General features: G+C 39.4%; 1 protein-coding gene across 3 annotated transcripts in view; it reads left to right on the forward strand.

Annotated features, from left to right (window-relative positions):
- nek6.L (NIMA-related kinase 6 L homeolog) overlaps nucleotides 1-19,512 on the forward strand; it is a 132,506-nt gene that overhangs the window by 14,797 nt on the left and 98,197 nt on the right. The window contains exon 2 of one of the 3 annotated variants that reach the window (XM_018228464.2): nucleotides 15,017-15,241. The exons of 1 other annotated variant lie outside the window; for it this stretch is intronic. The gene's annotated coding sequence lies outside the window, so the exon portion shown is untranslated. 3 annotated transcript variants of the gene reach the window in all.

Below are 19,512 nucleotides of genomic sequence, written 5' to 3' on the forward strand. Positions count from 1 at the left end.
AGGCAGGCAGAAAGAATCAGAATCAAAATCAAGCCAATGGTCAGGAAGCCAGGAAACAGCAATTCAGAAATTAAGAAAACCCAGGAACACTATGCAGAAATTCCTATAATCGGGCATTGAACCTGTGGCATGGAAGTCCTTTTATTTTCAAAGTTCACGCCGGGCGCATTATGTCATCACTTGGTTCATGACCACCACCATCTTGGATCGGACGCCGCCGTAGACGGGAGTGCCAACGGGCACTCTTGACAAACATTAGGCTGGCCATCGCTGCCCACATTTTTCAGTTAATTAAGCCAGTTTTGACCATACTGCCCTGATGATCTGGGCATTAAACAGCCAGTTGGGGTGCCGTTCAGGCAGGATAATCCTGATGGATCGATGAATATCAGTCCTGCTGGAAATCTTTCAGTGGTGTGGCAGCGGCTCCTCTTCACTTTCTGCTATTCTGATCATTTGGGTGGGCAACCTTAACAGATGGAAAAATACAAAAGTGGCCATACATGTGTATGGCAAATTGTACTATGGATGTTTAATGAAAAGCAAAAAATTAAGACTTAACTTAGGGTTCTCAAAACTTCTGTATTTGTATGCATGAATGCTAATTGCCATATGGCTTAGCCAAACATTAGGACTCATTACAATGCCCCACTCAGTGTGCAAATTACAAACAAACCAAAACAAAAGTGTGTGTTCATAAAGAAATTCCCCCCTCCAGCCCTGTTCCTTGTGCTTCATTCAGAGTGCAAGGTAGGGTATGATAGGAGGTGAACAGGCATTACAGGCCCTGGCCCTAAGAACAGGGCTAGCTGCTCTTCACTGAATGCTTTCATATTTAGTTTTATGTATGTTTGTATGTCTTATAACATATTTTCCCTACTTTGGATTTTGAAATGTACAGAGCCAAGAGAGATGCCTAATTTTAAATTGCTTTCCCCTCCAATATTCTAAAAGAGGACACGCTTTATCTTAGGAAACCTCATATTTATCTGTTTCCATTACAGCCTGTTATTAGTTATGATGCTGTACTGCTTGTATTTGTGAGTCATTAAAAAGTATGTCTGCCCATTTTGTAGCCTAAAATATGCCTGTACCTGATATGCACATTTCCATTTCAGCAGGTGAATTTTTATTAAAGTCAATGACAGGTGATAGTGCCAAGTCTGCGTACTTTAGTGGCAGAGAGTAATGCCACATAAACCTTGATACATATTTTCCATGCTTTAAAAACAAATATTCTCTTCAGAGTTTTTAATGCAGTTTCTATAATTTTAAGCATATGAGCCTGATGTGGATATTTCCAGGTATTACGCACGGATAAGGTTGCCAGTTGGCTGGTGGTTTGCCAGCCTTGCCGATTAAAATGATCATTGATGCCATTGATATTAATTGGGAAATACATATAAGAGATGGCCAGAATTCTTTTCCCCACAAAAGCAACCTTATCTGGAATAGTCTCCAAGTGCATTTAAAGGTGAACCGTATGCCAGTTTTGTTTTATTTTTTCTGCCTAATGAAAGAAAATGTGATTCTAAGCAACTTTCCAATTACACTAGTTAAACAATTCAAAGCAATATTTGTATGCTCCTTAATGCTCTACTTGTTTTAACAGAAATTTCATTGTGAAAAAAAAAATATCTGGGGATCCCCTTGAACGCACATGCACAGTACTTTACACGATATTAATATGTGGCACTCAATCCGCCTTTTATTAATCGACTACGAGAGTGTGGTTTGTGCAAATGATGCAACTACATGACGCATTTGTATATTTGGGGATTTCAGGTTTTTAATATAAAGAAAATGTAGAAATCCCAAAACTAATACCTGTATCACATTTCTGACTGATATATATGGCGTATGAGCTTACAGTGACAGAAATGACTATTGACATCATTTGCAGCTAGCTGTTGAAGCACCACTCATTTTCCAAGTAGGATGCTACATAACTGCTGCACATCAAGTTTATTTTAATCTTTAAATCTGTCTTTGGTAATATGCTGACCGCTTCCTCTTTCAACCAAAAACGAGGTTCTTCTAATGTTGCTGAAATGAAACACAACATTCAGCTGGGTTAACTGAAACACCCACCCCTCCTCTGCCGTTCTTTATTAGTAATCTGTCTTAAGATTCAAAAAACATTCCTTTTTTAAATTATTTCACTTTGTAAAATAGTTTCTGCTATTTATTGTGTGTGTTTTCGCAAGATCGTCTTACATTTAATAATAAGTACAAAATGGCTACAGCTATCAAGGAGGATGTAGATGTATGTTGTACACCCTTACACATGTTAGTAGGCTTATGGGGTAGATATGACGTGGTTGTAGCTATAATTTATTTGTATTTTTAGTTTGGGTGTAAGAAACCTACCCTGGTGGTCTAGTGGGCAGCGGGGTCCACGCCGTGTCCTTGGCGTGGACGCCCGCTGCGCCGCTCCTGTTCTCCTCACGCCGGCGCTGGTCACTTAATGCGCGTGCGCGCGCCTCGATGGCTCTTAAAGACGCAGGCGCGCTGGCGTGGTGACGTCAGCGCGCAATTGGCGCCAAATTCAAAAGTTTAAATAGCCCATTTTCATTATTGGACCTTGCCCGTTATAGGATTTGTTCCTGGTGCTATTAGCTTTGCTATTTTGCTTGATTATTGTTCCTGATTACCTGTTTTGACCCCTGCCTGGCTTTTGACTATTCTACGCTCTGTATCCTGACGCCTTGCCTGTTATCCGACTCTGATCTTGCTTAACCCTTTGATTGACTACCTGGTTTGACCCTTGCCTGCCTGACTACGTTTGTTCTCTGCCTGCCCCGACCTGGCCTGATCTGAATACTCTCTTGCTGAATGCCTTGTACTACGACCTTCTGCCCAAAGACTTTGCTCTACAGTCGTGCCCCTCTGCCTATCCAGAACCCTCACCTTGCACCTCTCGTTTAAGTCCAGGTGGCATTCAAGTAAGCCGAGGGCTCCTCCCGAGGCCCAAAGGCGGTCACACTACTGGTGAAGCACGAGCCGAGACCAGGGTGCCTGGTGTTTGTTCTGGTGTTGGGTGCCGACCGTGACATTGGGGTTGTTTAAATGCTAGGACCTTTATGCTGTTTTGGGTAGAAAGGTTAAAAGTTTTGGATTAATAAATTTAATACAAAATATGAGTGCTATTTGTTGTTCTTTTTTACTCCAATTCTTTGGGACTGATATTCATTCTGGAAGTTGTTTAGGAACCATGTCACTGTTACCTTTTCATTATCACACTTTACATCTTCTTCTCCATTGCCAACAAACTGAAGTTGGTGAGCCTGTCTTCAATACAGTGTCATTCCTTCTATAGATTTACAGGAGAAGGAAAGACATAATCCCCAGGAGATTTCAGAATGATAGAAACCCCCCCCCCCATGTCACCATTTTTTCCTTTATCTCAGATCTTCTCTATGGTGTTATTAAGGTGCAGTAGAGTAAAAGCTGAATTTAGTAAAGCTAGCTTTTTTTTTACTCTACTACAAATGTGTGTCCAAACATCCAAGAAGAGGAGAAAGATTGCAACATGGCGCTCCTACAGTAGTACTCCAGACTTTTTTTGGGAACAGTGGCACAGCCCTTGGGTCTCGGGTAAGCGATTATAATCAATGGAAGTAGTGCCTACATTTTAGGACCCTTCAGTGATTATGTATTTCATTCTCTTTTAATCCAGATGACATTTTGGAAACTGTAGACCCAGTGACACTAAATAAATGTTCTCTTACTAGTGTTGAATCAGACAAATCCTAATTGTTCAGACAAACCGAAGCTGATAGCTGACTCTTAAAGCCATGTGACAGGTTCATGACAACTAGACAACATGACAATTATTTGTTCATAGATGCATGTTTTTAAAAAAAAAAATTCTCAGCTATGAATATGCAATTTAGGGGTTGGATCTTTTGAGAAGGAATCGTTTATCCCTCCAAAAGTACTGAAATCCAATGTTGTTCTCTATCAAGTGCATCTACACTGAACGTTGTTTAGATACCCCAGCAAAAATTAAGAAATATATGTATGTATGCAACATGGAAGCTTGTAGTTAATCTCTAAATGTTTTATCTGTCAGTAAACCCCTCCCCCGATCTTCTTATTTTCTGCTGCTTCATAGCATGCAACATTAGGCTTGCCACTTTTGAGTCCTCCAAGGTCTGTATAGGGGTGCCAGGTGGTGCCATTAGGGGTAGGGGATATGATGTAGGCTGAAATTAATTAGAGCATTGTACATGGTCGTATTGATACCAGTTAAGAATCAGCCCGGCAGATTTTATATGACATATGTAATATTATTTACTGCTATTGTTTTGATGATTTCCCATGACTACTAAGCTTGGAGTTGACCCTTTTATGCACAAAACAGCCCTGTTTGGCTGGCCTGGCCTCCAGTTCTGTATCTGTGGCTTTTTTGGCTTATTGTAACCATAGTAGTTGGGCTATGGGAAGTGATAAAGCAGCTTGTGGCTATCTTGGTAGCGGTGGTTAGTGGTAGCTAAAACCGTGAGCTATAATTTACATTGTACATAGACATTTGGGAAATACAGTTAAAAAAAAGTTGTAACTGAATTTTGCCATGCAAACACAATTATGATATTTTTAGATACCTGTATTTAAGCCTAATTTTAAAGTTTCCTAATTAACAAGAAGTCAGTTTATTTGTCTTTTGAAATCACTGTAATGTTACATTATTTTGCACAGTGCATCAGTAAAATTTACAGAATGTTAAAATCGTTGCAACATAACCTGCCATAAAAGGAAGTTGGCTGTTTCTAAATAAAGGCTTAGTTACATTTCCACATGATAGAACATAAGGGGTACTTTCAATGTCCTGCACAGTGGGCAAAGTGCAAATAGCCACTGGCCTCTGCACTCCATTCGGTATATACATATACCTGTTATAACGTATTTAAAGATCTCAACCATCCATCGTGTATATTTTGCATACAACCTATGTGTCTGCAATCACGTGTCTGTGTTTCAATGCATGCATTGAGTTTTTCCTTTGTGGCCCAAGTATGACAAAATATTGATTGCCTGTATTTGTGATTGTAGATGCTGAAAGACTGGAGAAAACAAGGTTAGACAACCAGGGGCGGAACTACCGGGGGAGCAGGGGGTGCGAGCAGGTCAAGTCCCGCACCCCCTCAGGGCCCCCCAGCAGTCCGCCCGCCGCATGTTCGGCGGCCAGTTCCAGGTTTACGGAGGGGGGCGGGGGCCCGGCTGCGCGTCCTGCGCTAGGGTCCGCCCTCCTCTAGTTCCGTTTTTGTAGACAACTTGGTTTAGCACAGAGTAGTTGCTACTATTTTATAGGTCTGCTTAAATAGAAAGAGGTACATGATGACAAGAAACTAAATTAGCCAGCTGCATGAAATAATTAAAATGTTCATATGGCTATAAAGTAATTAACAGCGTTTTCTTTGGAAGCTTTATGAAATTGCTGCATGTTTTGCTCAGTAGATATTGTGTCCAAGGCCCGTTTTAGCATTGCTTCACTCAAATTAAAAAGCCCTACAGTAAAGTTTTTCCTGTAATGTATTTTAAACCTATAATGCTAATATATTTCTTGTAAATCTAAGCTTATCAGAATATTAGATTGGTTTAGGCCTGGCCCCAAGTGTTTTTTTGACCACAGCAATACTCCTCCAGTAGACAATGATCTTCTCTACTCATTCTCCCAGTGTCTCATACTCATTCTCCCAGTGTCTGCATGAGTATTCTCGCAAAACATATCAGCATCTAAAAACTAACCTTATTGTAAGGTTCCTATACAGCTGAGGTTCCCATTTGTCACACGTGTTTCTATGTCATTCATATTGTCTCTTAAACAGTAGGTTTTGATTAATTTAAGGGATAGGTATTAAGGGCCACAGGGTGGCCCTTAATAATGGCTGTGGGTGCCATGGATGCTATAAAATGCAGAAAGCAAGCTGTTCAAGCTTGCATTTAGTCCCCCAGTTTGTGGGCACAGTGCAGTGTATGCATTAAATTCATGTAGTTGCAGTTTGGATTTGTGCTGATCTGTATAGTTCCGTTTTTCAAAATACATTTACTTCCAGAATCTGCTCACAGCACCTCCCCTAAGATATTTTTTCTTCTCTCTCTCCCAGTCCATCTGCACCTTTCTAGGCTTCCAGTAATGCTTACTCCTATCGCCTGATCTGTGTTCCGCCCACATGAAAGGACCTTTTAGCTTACCAAAAAAAAAAAACGGAATCATGTACAAACAGTTAAGTTCCATAGCTCAGCACAAACATGGACAACACTGTTGAACAAAAAGCTGAATAATTGAAAAAAACACTAGAAATAAAAAAAAAAACAATAACAAACTGCCTACATCAAAAGTTACTTTACTACCCCTTTACTTGTTGTATATTTAGTAGGTGCTGATCCTTTAAAAGTTCTGTGCACCAGCCCAACATAGTGAAACACATGAATTCTGTTTATACCTGTATGTTTAAGGTGCTGGAAATTGACAGTAGCTGGACTCACAAGAACTGGATCCGACTGGCACCTAGTAGTTACATGCAATTACAGACTTATATTGCTGTTTGGGTTCTGGCATTGAGAACTTACTGAGACTGCGAGGAAGCAGGCATGTCTATCCTGTAGAGCAAGAATAATATTGTGATATCAAATAAGACTCTGAGACTAAAATCTCCATTGAATGGGTGGAGGATGGCCACAACTTAAATAAAAAAATGTAATTAAACCAAGTCATTGCCATGCCATAACCAGCTGTACCAACTGTCAGCCACAGCAGCTGTAGTAGACATGTAAAGGAACCTGTACCAAATGGCAAGGACACAATGAAATACCCACCAACTGCTGTGACAATAATAAATAAATAGAACATAAATAAATAACTTGTAATGGCAGTCATTACAGAACACTCTACACTCCATGTGAATTACAATGCCATGGTATAGCACAGGAAAACAAACTGTAGTGGTTATACAAAGCAAAAAACAAAAGGGTGGTGGGAGGGGAGCTCCCGTTGGGTTCCAGGTGCCCGAGGATGCAAAACGTAGGAAAAAAAATGCACCCACTATTATATATCTTAATCCCTCCACAATCCCTGTGTAGCTTATTGCTTGCATGTTGCATTTGTGCATCAATCAAGAGTTCTTGATGCATATATCCTATTAGTCATCATTTCCCCTTTCTCTATAAATGGTCACGTAATATAGTGGGGAATTCATTTTTTGGCAGAAATGAGGTTCGTGTAATCATCAAGTGTTACCTAAGTTAATTGCATATCATTTTATTTTTGCTGCTGGTTGGTATTAGCCATTGTAACGTCTGGAGCTCTCTGAAGGAAAGAAGTTCACCAGGGCATGTAAGTCTGTTTTACAAAGAGGTGAAACTGTTATATCTGCCCATCACCGTTTTTCACCAATGTTCTTAATGCATACTTCAATTGCTGGAAATTTCCGGTGAATTAGTTATTGGTTTGGTAATGGAAATTATGGAGTAGTAAGATGTGTTTGAAATTCCATTATTTCAATGACATTTTAATGTCTTAGTCCAGATTAATGCTGGTTGGTAAAATATGTGACTCCTTCTCTCACTTTCCTAACCAGAAGTTCTTCATTTTCCTACAGGAAATAATGGGGTTTTACAGTCTGACTGGTTGAAGTGATTTCATTGTAATTGTGTTTAAGCGGATTGTAGGCTGTTTTAAAGGGGTTGTTCACCTTTAAATTCATTTTAAGGGGCAGATATCAAGGGTTGAATAGAAAGTTCAAAATCGAAATTGGAATTTTCAATTTTTTTTATGGTCAAAACTTTCAAATTCGACTAGGGAGTTATTCAAATTCGATTTGAGCTTTTTGAAAAATTCGAATTCGATTTTCGAGATTTATCATACCCTGGCGCTTTAAGAACTGGAATCTGACTATTTGCTGCCTAAAACCTGCATAGTTGCTGTTTAAGTCAATGGGCAAAGTCCAGGGATCAATTGGGAGTTGTTTGCAGCCTTCCTGACATTCACATTTTTTTCAGAGAAAAAACTCGAATTGAGTTTATACAATTTGAATCAAATTCGATTCGAGTTGATTTAATTATCCAAGTTTAAAAAAATCGATTTTATTAATAGATTTCGATTGGTCGAATTTATGGAAGTTTAAAAAACCCACATGAATTCGAAATTCGACTTTAGATAAATGTGCCTCTTGGTGTGATGTAGAGAATTATATTCTGAGACAATTTGCAATTGGTTTTCATTTTTTATTATTTGTGGGGTTTGAGTTGTTTGGCTTTTTATTCAGTAGCTCTCCAGTTTGCAATTTCAGCAATCCTGTTGCTAGGGTCCAAATTACCCTAGTAAACATGCATTATATGAATAAAAGACTGGAATATGAATAGGAATGGTCATAAATAAAACAATGAGTAACATATAGTCCAAATATAAATTTGTAGCCTTACAGAGCATTTGTTTTTAGATGGGCTCAGTGACCCCCATTTGAAAGCTGGAAAGGATCAACAGAGTACTATTTTTATCAATTCTTTAATTGCCCCTCTTTGTACATTTTCTTGCACATCGCTGCCATATAAGTTCAGTCTTGCTGAATTCTGAATTCAGATTTGCTTGTGCTTAATTTATGTTATGAATTTCTGTATGGATCTTTACTATTACTGGGACTGACAATCATGTATATTAGGTACACGATATATTTAAGTCTCTCTTCAGGTATGGAACATCAATTGAAATGCATTGTAAATTGGTGGGATCCACCAAATATTTGGAAAAACGTAAAATTAGGGTACGTGTGGTTGAGCATGTCACACAATTTATTTGATAGAAAAGTGACAACATATTTAAGCAGGAAACTTAATGTTTTTTTCTACAGTGGGACTCGTGTTAGAGTTGAGTGAGGATCTGTCTCATTATTGCTCTGGAAATCTTCATCATAACTATATCTGTTTACCAAGATATATCTGTGGATTATTGTTAAGGAAGCTATTATAAAATGTTGTTGACCAGGAATTGATATATTTAATATTAAAACAAATTCACAACTGGACATAAGTAAACCTTTTCACACAGCACTGTACAAATATTGCTCATTATTCTTTGTTCCTAAATTCCATATTATATTCAAACAGCCCATTTTTTTGTATTGTAGGAGAATCCAGGGCACCAAGAATAAACTAACACAGAGCAATAGGGAACATAAATAATTGGGAATTATCAAAACAGTATCTTGTACTTGATGGTAACTACACTACATGAGTCCATATTGAAGGCAAAACAATTCCCTTGGGTTTATATCATGTTTAAATATGTTTTAAGTAGACTGAATGTATGGTGATCCAAATTACAGATATATTCATTATCCAGAAAACCCCAGGTCCCAGGGATTCTTGATAAAATATCCCATACCTGTAATAGGTGTTCCATATAATGAAAAATGTAGCTGCTTAACATAGCTTTTTGTACACATGGCTAGCAAGATATTAGAAGGAACTCTACTGGAGGATACATTTATGTAGAGTTTAAAAAACAAAGAATACCCAGGCTAGAGAATGTTTTTTGGGTATAAACTAGAGTACTGGCACCAAGGGGCAAATTCACTAACCTCCAAAAATTTGGCAGCGATGGCTTCGCTCACAGCGCAACACTTCGCCAGGCGTAGATTTGCCAGGACAACGCTAATTCACTAAAAACGCTGGCGAAAGTTGTGCTAGCATTAGTGCGCCAAGCAAAGCGAAGTTGACCTAGCGTTAGCTATTTTGCATACAGCGGGAAGTTAAAGTTGAATGTACGTATATGTTGCAGCAAATACATTACACTACACAAGCCCGGGTTATATTGCCCTACACATGAGCCCAGTGTATAGTTTATGTGCCATATGTTAGGAAATGTAGGTGGGAAGCCAGTCAACAACAAAAAATTTTTACGCTCTTTTTCAGCCTATCACCCTGAAAAAGGAAAAGACCCTAGCGTTTTTTGGGATTTAGAAACATTTTTAACTATTTTTTTGGAAGTCCTATCTACTCTATCTACTGCACTTTGTCTGGTCTGAGGTGGCAAAAGCAAGTCTGGTGCAAGAGGTTCAGTAAAATCCGCATCTTAGTGAATTTGCGTAGTTACGTCCATTCGCCAGATCGCAACTTCGCCAGGCGTTAGGGGGCGAAGTACCGCTAGAGTCTATCTCCTTCGCTAGTGAAATCTTGACAGCGACCGTTAATAAATCGGCTGGCAAATTTTGACCTGCGTTAGTCACTTCACCCTTTAGTACATTTGCCCCCAAGAGTTAACATGGAGGATAGCTAATAGTTCTGTGAAGATATATCTATGGCTCAAATCTAATTTACTGTTTTTTTTTGTTTAAGGCCTACAATCCCATTATTATTTATCTTTCATTTAATAACTGCTTTTTTGAGGATTATCCTGCAAATATTTGTGTTTGTGTTTAGCCACTCCACGAGTACTTTTTATAGCCTGTTGTTCTATCACTTAAAAGGTTAAATGATTCTTTAAAGTCTAACCGAAATCTCAGTGTGCTCAAGGGGAATTCTACAACACCTAAATGCCATCCGCAAATAAGGTTCTCTCAGTCCCTGTGGTTAGAGTGGTATAAGCATTTTCCTCCCAAGTCAGACAATCTCGTATTACTTTAGAGGTTACAAGAGTGTAACTCAAATTGTTTTATTAAGTAGGACAGATGTTATGTTAATTATATACAAGACATTTAGTGGAGTTTGGCGCTCACAGTGTGTCTGGTGTCATCAGGCTTCTGTCCCAGAACAGCTGCCTGTCACAGATGGGGGTGTGATAATTCCTGCATCCCTTCTTACTTTCCAAGAGTATTTCTCAGATAACAAAACAGCGAAGTGGAACACGCACACTGATCTGTCCTTTCACAGACTCACCCTCGGTCTTGGAAGAAGGAGAGTTTGCAACACTGAACTGAGATGTAATTATTTGAATTGCAATGGGCATAATACTGTAAAAAGGGTTACAGTTAACTTCTGATTATATGCTCAGGATCAGATCAGTTGTGTCCTAAGGAACATGGGAGGATAAGTCATGCTTTATCACTTAATTCACTTACTGCATAAGGAGTCCTGTGTGTTGAAGGAAGAAAGCTTGACTCTGGCAAAGCAAACAAAATCATTAAATGAGAAAAGTATGTAAATATTTGAAATCTGAACCTCCAGCGTAACTGAAAATAACTTTATTAGAACTTGTGTAGCGTTATTAAAAAAAGCAGCAAGTCTCTTTAATCACTTTAACTCTGAGTTGTGCCAAACTATTTGCCAGTTCTACTTTTTCATTCTTTTCATATCCGCAATTTTGACCTAAAGCCTTAACACATGCTTAGAAATCCCACAGAGATAAAAACAATGTAAATAATGTGTTGATACAGAGAACACAATGTAAATACACTTCATAGAGAATGGGATATTTTTTGTATTTTAGCACTGTACAAATCAATTTGCCATTATCCTGAAGCAATCACGAATACTCTATGGATGTATACACTGAAATGTATAACAAATCGGCTCGTTCATCCGTTGAAAATATTGTATTTTACTACAAAATGGAAATATTTGGTTTTCCTTTTCAAAACATTTCAATTAGAGTTTTTTTCTATTGTTATTGAATTACATGTTTATTGCTTGTCATTATGTAGAGGTCCTGTTCTATTCAATTTTCCACTCTGAATTCCAAACTGCTTCCTGGCACTAGGACCACAGCAAACATATAGGGGGAAATTTACTAAAGGGCGAAGAGGCTAACGCTGGTGAAAAGTCGCCAGCGTGACGTAATTTCAGCACATCTCCGATTTGCTAACGGTAGCTGGTGTAATTTCGCTGGCGTAATTTCGCCAAGGAGATAGAATTTTCGGTTTTTGATTTTACTGAACGTTATCTCTATCACCAGACTTGCCTTTGCCACCTCAAACCAGGGCGAAGTGCAATAGAGTAGATAGGAGTTTCTCAAAAAAAAGTTGAAAATGTTTCAAGTCCCAAAAACGCTGGCTTTTTTTTCCTATTTAAAGGGTGATAGACTGAAAAAGATTGTAAATTTTTTTTTGGGATACCCTCCTCCCCCCCTACATTTGCTAACATATGGCACCTAAGACTTAGAGCAGATAATCTTAGAGTGACCCTGATTGTTTACATGATTATAAAAGTTAATGGAAAACTACCCATTAAGGGCTTAAGCATGCGGGCGGATTCTGGGAGATTTAGTCGCCTAGCGACTAATCGCCTCTTCTTCGGGCCGACAATCTCCCCGAACTGCATTCCCCCTGCTTTCCGCAGGGCAATGCACTGTCGCCTGGTTTCCTCGCAAGGCAACATCTGAAATCGTATCGCCGCAGGCGATTTTTCAATTTAGCAGGCAGAAGGCAGTTCGGGGAGATTGTCGCCCCAAAGAAGAGGCGATTAAATCTCCCCGAATCTGCTGGTGTGCTAAAGCCCAAAAGTCAGAATGTAAACAATTACAGTAACATGAGAAATAATGGTGTTTCCACAATGTGGTGAAAGGTTGAAGCCAGATAATATACCTTACTGTAACATTTAGATGATACAAGAAGTTCTCCAGAAATACTTATAATGGCACTTTACAAAATGTTGGCAAATATAAAATTGTTCGCTATGTGAATATTTATTCACATTGCGAATGATTTTTCCATTAGTGACCAATATTACATTCCCCCATAAGAGTCTTAGGGCTCTTACAGATGAGCGTTTTTTTAGCTGCGCTCCCCTGCGTTTCCGGTTTCATGTGTTCAGCCTCACGGGAGTGCAGGAGTAGACGCACAGAATTCTTTTCAATGTGGCTGTTCTCACACAGATGCATGTGAGCTCCGAACGCAGATAAAATGCAACATGCTGCGTCCCAACCTGCGTTCAGCACTTACATGTGTCTGTGTGAGTACAGCCACATTGAAAAGAATTCTGTGCGTCTACTCCTGTGCTCCCCTGCGGCTGAACGCATGAAACGGAACGCAGGGGAGCGCAGCTAAAAGCGCTTGTCTGTAAGAGCCCTTAAGGTGGCCATAGACATAGAGATCCGCTCGTTTGGCGATGATATGCCCACATTGAGGTGGGCTATAGGGCTGATCTGATCGTGGGCCCTAAGGCCCAACGATTGGATCATAATGCATCCGATAAGGGCCTTCGGATCGCGGGACCGCATAAACGTACAGATGTGGCCGCGATCGAGATGGCCAGATATCGATCGGGGATGCCCATTGGATGGCCCCACACACGGGCCAATAAGCGGCCGTCTTGGCCATGAATATCCTGTAAATTATATGCTTCTAAACCCTTTGTTGCAAACTATGAGGATATTAAAAGTCACCTAAGAGTTCCATGACCTGTAAATGGTCCTCAGTAACTTATCCATACATTTTACAATAGCGAGGTACTTTATTCACGCTATAACCTATAGCAAACTTGTAGCATGGTTTTCAGGTATTTAGTCTAAAAATTTTGAAAAATGTTTTGGACAGGGATTAAGCTACACTAAAAATCTTGCTTGGAATAGTTTTCTGGAGGAAAATAAATAATAATAAATTATCAAAATCCACATGAAAGCGTTTTTTTTAGAAAACCCACCGGCTGAATCCATTTTATTTTGTGGCCAGGTGGGTTTCATGTTAAAATTGCCAGGGCCCTTGAGGACGAAATTTTATTTACCTTAAATATGTATTATGTGCATGATGCACCATCACAAACTGATTGCCTGCAAAGATATGGACAGGTAATAGTGTTCTGCTGTACTGTCAACCAGCCCTGACCATTATCACTCCATAAAACAGAATGCACTTCAGCTTTTGAAAGCAGTTAAACACGTTCTCATGAAATGAGACGGGTATTTACTTTAATAAATGTGTCAGTTTGTTAATAGCTTTTCTGGCTGTCAGGAGACAAATATCAAAGTGCTGGGATTTGCCAGTTTGAACTTTGCTAAATAAGCTTTACATATAATAGTTAATTTATTACTTATGTTTTCTGTCCGAAAGGTTGCATTTGGGGCTAAGTAAAATTACTTAAAATCATCAGCAAGTAAAGAATTTAAAGAATTCTTCAAGTGTTCTTGGAAACCTTGTCTATGACTTGAGATTCATGGTCCTACCTGGAGATTATAGGGGACAAAGAGTGCGCTGAGAGCAGTATTGGCTGTAAATGGGCCAGTAGAGTTTCCCATGTCCAATCGACTAAAGCTAAAGTGCTTACCCAGGGGGCTTATCAATATCAGGGCTGAAATATTGTATAACCTTAAAGATCACAATGACTATTTGTAGTCTATTTATATGTACCTGTATCTTGTCCAATTCCTAATTTGCACTGTTGTGTTAACCTTACTCTATTCTGTCTTGGTCTAGTTCAAGCTATGTGACCTGAATGAATCCAGACCCCTGGACTATTTACAACCCACCCTAATTACTTTTATTATCTCTACTAGTTATCTCTGTCTATCTGTAACTTTTTATTGCCCATAAACCCTTTTTCAATGATCTAACAGTATATATATGATGTGCCTTTTAAGCCTTTCATTTGTATTTTGCCTGAAGAAGGGGCCTGTGTGCTCCGAAAGCTTGCAATTGTTACTTATTCAGTTAGCCAATAAAAGGTATCACCAAAGTTTACATTTTCTCCATGTCCAATCCATAAGGGATTTATGACACGCTGAACTGAACTGCTGTTGTATCACCCGAATTAGTTCCATGAAATCAGTTTCACACCAAAAGTGTCCACTTTTTTTATGCAGTCTCTTGGAATTGCGCCATAATATGCCTGATTGATGGGCTAACAGTCTGCGTTAGCAGGAGAGACAGTGTCACATTTCAAGAGCTCAGACGTCATATCCCCTTCCCCACTGGAGCTGTCCAGCTCATATTACTACCCAAGCAGAGAGTCAAAGAAAACATATCAGCAAACATATGCTCTCCCATGTGTTGCATGGACCTAGCGAGGACAACTCTCTAACTAGGTATAAAGAAAGCTGGCTATTGCGAGGGATTTACCTCTGTTTTCTTCCCTTCACCTTTAGACCATCATTTTCATTTGCCAGAAATCACCTTCTCATCGCAAAACACTTCTCTGATTCCCAGAGGATTCTGCTTCTGAATTTAGAAAGGACCCTCCAGGAGCTGAAGAATTCTTACTGGAATTTTACATCTGGGACACAATCAGCTCAAAGAGAATGTGGACACTTGCTTAAGATCTTCCACAGCCTGGAAGACACAGCCCCAGACACTATCTGAGAAAAAAAGAGGTAAGACCATGAAGTTCTGAACGAGCCTGTGCAAACACATTACATCACTTGTAGATACCGAAACCTGAGAGAAAGGACTTGTTGTCTAAGGCATCTTCTCTAGTATGTTCTGTTCTAACTCATCTGATTATTTCTGCTTGATTTATAGCTCTGTTATGTCATTAGTATTCATTAGTGCTTTACAGAGATTATACATCATACACATCAGGCCCTGCCCCAGTACAGCTTACAATCTAAGGTATAAAACGTATCTGTATGTAAATCTGCACCATGAACAAGGGGTTGCCATCATGTACTTTAGCTCCAGTTGATGTTAAACTACAAGTCCCATGATCTTCAGACAGCAGTGTTGTTTCCAGCACATTTATAAAATAACATTTAGCAGATTATTGCAAACAAAATTACACTGAAACAAGCTGCTGAGGGCCTTTTTTGCGTAGCGCCCCTTTTTCCGAATGGCATGCCTTTCACCAAGACTTTTACAAAAGCAGAACTCGAGGAAAACGCTTGGAAGAACAGAACTTAGTTCTTAAATATTAATAACTCATTACTTTTTGGTCCCGACGGATACATTTGTAGCTGTGTTGTCCAAATATACAAACATTGTTTGAGTGCTGCGCATTTTACTGGCCTCGCATGCTTGGTCTAGGGGTTTTCTTGTTTTTCGTGGTTTTTTTTGGGGGGGGGGGGGGAGTTTCCTCACTGACAGGACATCTGCTCTAAAGCAGATGTGCTTTGAAGAATATAAGTGTAAGTAAAAAGTTGCTTTCTTCAAGTTTCTGAGTGAAGCAAAGAGCTAATCATGTACATTCTTTCTGTGCTTGAATGGTGCTTTTATATAAATAAGCCAGAGATTCCTTGTCCGCTTGTGTGCTTGTAATTTTTAGTACAATTTCATATTATGAAGCTCAACTCTTTCAGTGACAAACTTGCAGAGGTTACCAGCCAACCCCAGGCTTATGAACCTACCCATGCACTGTTGCACGGCTCCTAAAAAAATGTGCAGTCTTTTTATGTAGTGAAGGTTCTGGGTATTTTAAAGGAGAACAAAAGCCTCACTAAAGAAGTAGCTAGAAATGTTGTACATTATGTTTTGGGCTTCTGTACCAGTCCAAGGCAGCCACAGCCCTTTAGCAGTAAAGATCTGTGTCTCCAAAGATACCCCAGTAGCTCCCCATCTTCTTATCTGCTGATTCACTGCACATGCTCTGTGCTGCTGTCACTTACTGAGCTTAGGGAGCCACTCACAATATACAGTACACATAGAATAGAAATGTCACAATATAAGGCTGATTAGTAATTAATACAGATAATTACTACATGGCAGCATAGAAACCAGCGCAACTAGCATCAAAATCGAATAATCAACCCTGTAGCATCAGCTTATATTACAGACCAACCTCATTTTCTGCTTTATAATTTGTGACGACCCCTAAGCTTAGTTTCTCAACAGCTGCTCAGAGCCCACTGAGCATGTGAGTGTCGCAGACACTTTCCAAGATGGTGACCCCCCTGTGACAAGTTTGAATTCCTGGATCATTGCTGCTATTGACAAGCTGATACTTTTAGGCTGGTGCAATAAGTTCAGTATGTAAAATATGGCATTTTTAACCATATTCATTTTTAGGGTTTAGTTCTCCTTTAAGAGTGCTCATCAAAGCAACACAAAAATAGTCATTTGTAATGATAACGAATTAAACCTGATTTTTAAAATGTACCCCATGAAATGTCTTTAGTTTATTGCAAAAACGTCTATAAGATCATAGACAGCATACACTTTAAGCCACTTTTATATATACAGTATATATTTTTTGTAACCACGCAACATATACCTGTTTATATTAGTAATGCAGAAGTGAGATAGTGGGCCTTTGTATGGACATCTGTTTATGAAGGAGTTAAAAACGCTGCCTTTGCATACAAAAATAGTACATGCAGTGCCAATAAAAATACAGCGGAATGCAGAACAGCATAAACAGCACCAGGCTCATGAGTACTACTTATGGCTATCCTTCTGTTTTCAACAAATTCAACATACTCTAAAAGTACATATGTGATAGTACAAGAGGCCATGTATAGAAGATCTATGAACAAAACGTACTTTTGACACCTTTTACACTCTTCTCGACTTCATTTAGCTCACGAGATCTGTAACAAACATGGGGTAATTAAGCCTGCCCATGAATAACTCAGAAATACACTACCCTGACTGGCATGGGTCTGTGATTCTGGCTGCATGGGATTTATTATGCACAATGCTAGGTGTGCTCCATCATGCCTTACAAATAAACAATATTTAAACATCAAAAACCCCAACAGGTTTGCTCTATCATAGGTCATTATGGCAAGGGCGATTGCATATTTTGGAGCTTTCTGAGTGACAGGTTTCCATGAAAGTAACACTTTAATTTAGCATTATGCCTTTGAACCCTTGAGGGTTATTGCAGTGTATTATGGCAGAGACACGCGGTCAGATTCGGGGAGATTAGTCGCCCGGCAACAAATCTCCTCTTCTTCGGGGCGACTAATCTCCCTGAACTAGCTTCCCCTGCCTTCCCGCTGGCTAGAATGTAAATTGTGAGGCAACTTCGGGCGAATTTGGAAAACAAAACACACCACTTGACATCCCGCTGGCGATTTATTATCTCCACGTTTCTGACCGTGTGTCTCTGCCCTCACTTTGTTAAATCATTTACCCCATTCACCCTAGTGACTGGGTACCAGAGGGACAGATACTAATGCAGAGAAAACACCTAAAACCCTAATTGTCTGCATTCAGGATTTTTCATTCTACAATCAAGTGGATGCTCTACATGGCATTCACAGACAGAGGTGCCCAGAGGCTAAAGGAGAATTATCATAAAAAGATAACATTTTGCTTGAATACAGTGTATATAGTTCAGTGCATGTGCAATCATTAAATCAACTGACTTTTCTGCATGTGAAACCAGGTTTTGGGCCAAAACTAGACCCATGGGACAACCAGCTATGTTAAATAAGCAGGCAGTATAACATAGTGCTATACCTACTTTTTGCCTGCTATTTTAATCTTAATAAGCTAAATATCTCTATAAAGAAAGATTGAAACTACTTCTATTGCCAACTTCCTGATTCTTGCAAGGTAACTAATCAGATTGCAAGTGCAAAACTAGTCCCCTGCATATTGAACTTCTACTTATCTGTAATACAAAACAGTCACAATAAAGGGTGATGTGAGGGAGTTATTCTACAGAGCTAATTATCTCTATTTTAACAATTACAGGGGTGGTAGCAAGTGTAAAAAAACATTTTTCTGCGTGTCTTCTGTTTAGTTTGCTCAGGTTGACATAAGGGGGCAAATACACCAGCGACGGCTACGCTCACAGCACAACACTTCGCCAGGCGTAGATTCGCCAGGACAACGCTAATTTACTAAAATCCGAAGTTGCATCCAGGGCACCGAACTCTGGCGAAGTTGTGCTAGCGTTAATTCGGCAAGCAAAGCGAAGTTGCGCTAGCGTTGGCTAATTTGCATACAGTGGGAAGTTGAATGGACGTATATGTTGCAGCAAATACATTACATTACACAAGCCCAGGGAACCTTAATAAAATAAAATAAAGTTGTTATATTGCCCTAAACATGAGCCTAGTGTGCCATATGGTAGGAAATGTAGGGGGGAGCCCAGGTATCCAAAAAAATATTTATTGACTTTTGCAGCCTATCACCCTGAAAAAAGTAAAAGACGCCAGCCAGGGAAAATTTTTCAACTAAAAATTGAAGAAGCCCTATACATTCCATTGCACTTCGCCTGGTCTGAGCTGGCGAAGGCAAGCCTGGCGGAACAGATAACGTTCAGTAAAATGCGCATCTTAGTGAATTTGTGAAGTAACTCTCTTTCGCCAGAGCGAAACTTCGCCTGGCGTAAAAGTGCGAAGTAGCACTAGAGTCTATCTCCTTCGCTAGCGAAATTACGCCAGCGCCCGTTAGTAAATCTGCGAAGTAACATAGATTACGTCACGCTGGCCCTTTAGTAAATTTGCCCCATGGTGTATAGTTACTATTTATTTATGAATAATCTATGTTTTTTTTCTTGTTTCTTATTAAGCAGGGCAAACAGAGAAATTTAAAACTATTTTTATTTCCCAAGTTGCAAGCAGTTATGGGAGGGAAAAGAAGTTACATTTTACCAGTGTACAGATAAACCTCCTGTCTATTGGTCTTTTTTGACCAGCTACTAAAACCCTGTCTAGTAGAATTTTTTGTGTCTGATGATTCCACCAGGTTTTATGAT

Source organism: Xenopus laevis, chromosome 8L (genome assembly GCF_017654675.1).
Source record: "Xenopus laevis strain J_2021 chromosome 8L, Xenopus_laevis_v10.1, whole genome shotgun sequence".
In the NCBI taxonomy this organism is placed as follows: domain Eukaryota; kingdom Metazoa; phylum Chordata; class Amphibia; order Anura; family Pipidae; genus Xenopus; species Xenopus laevis.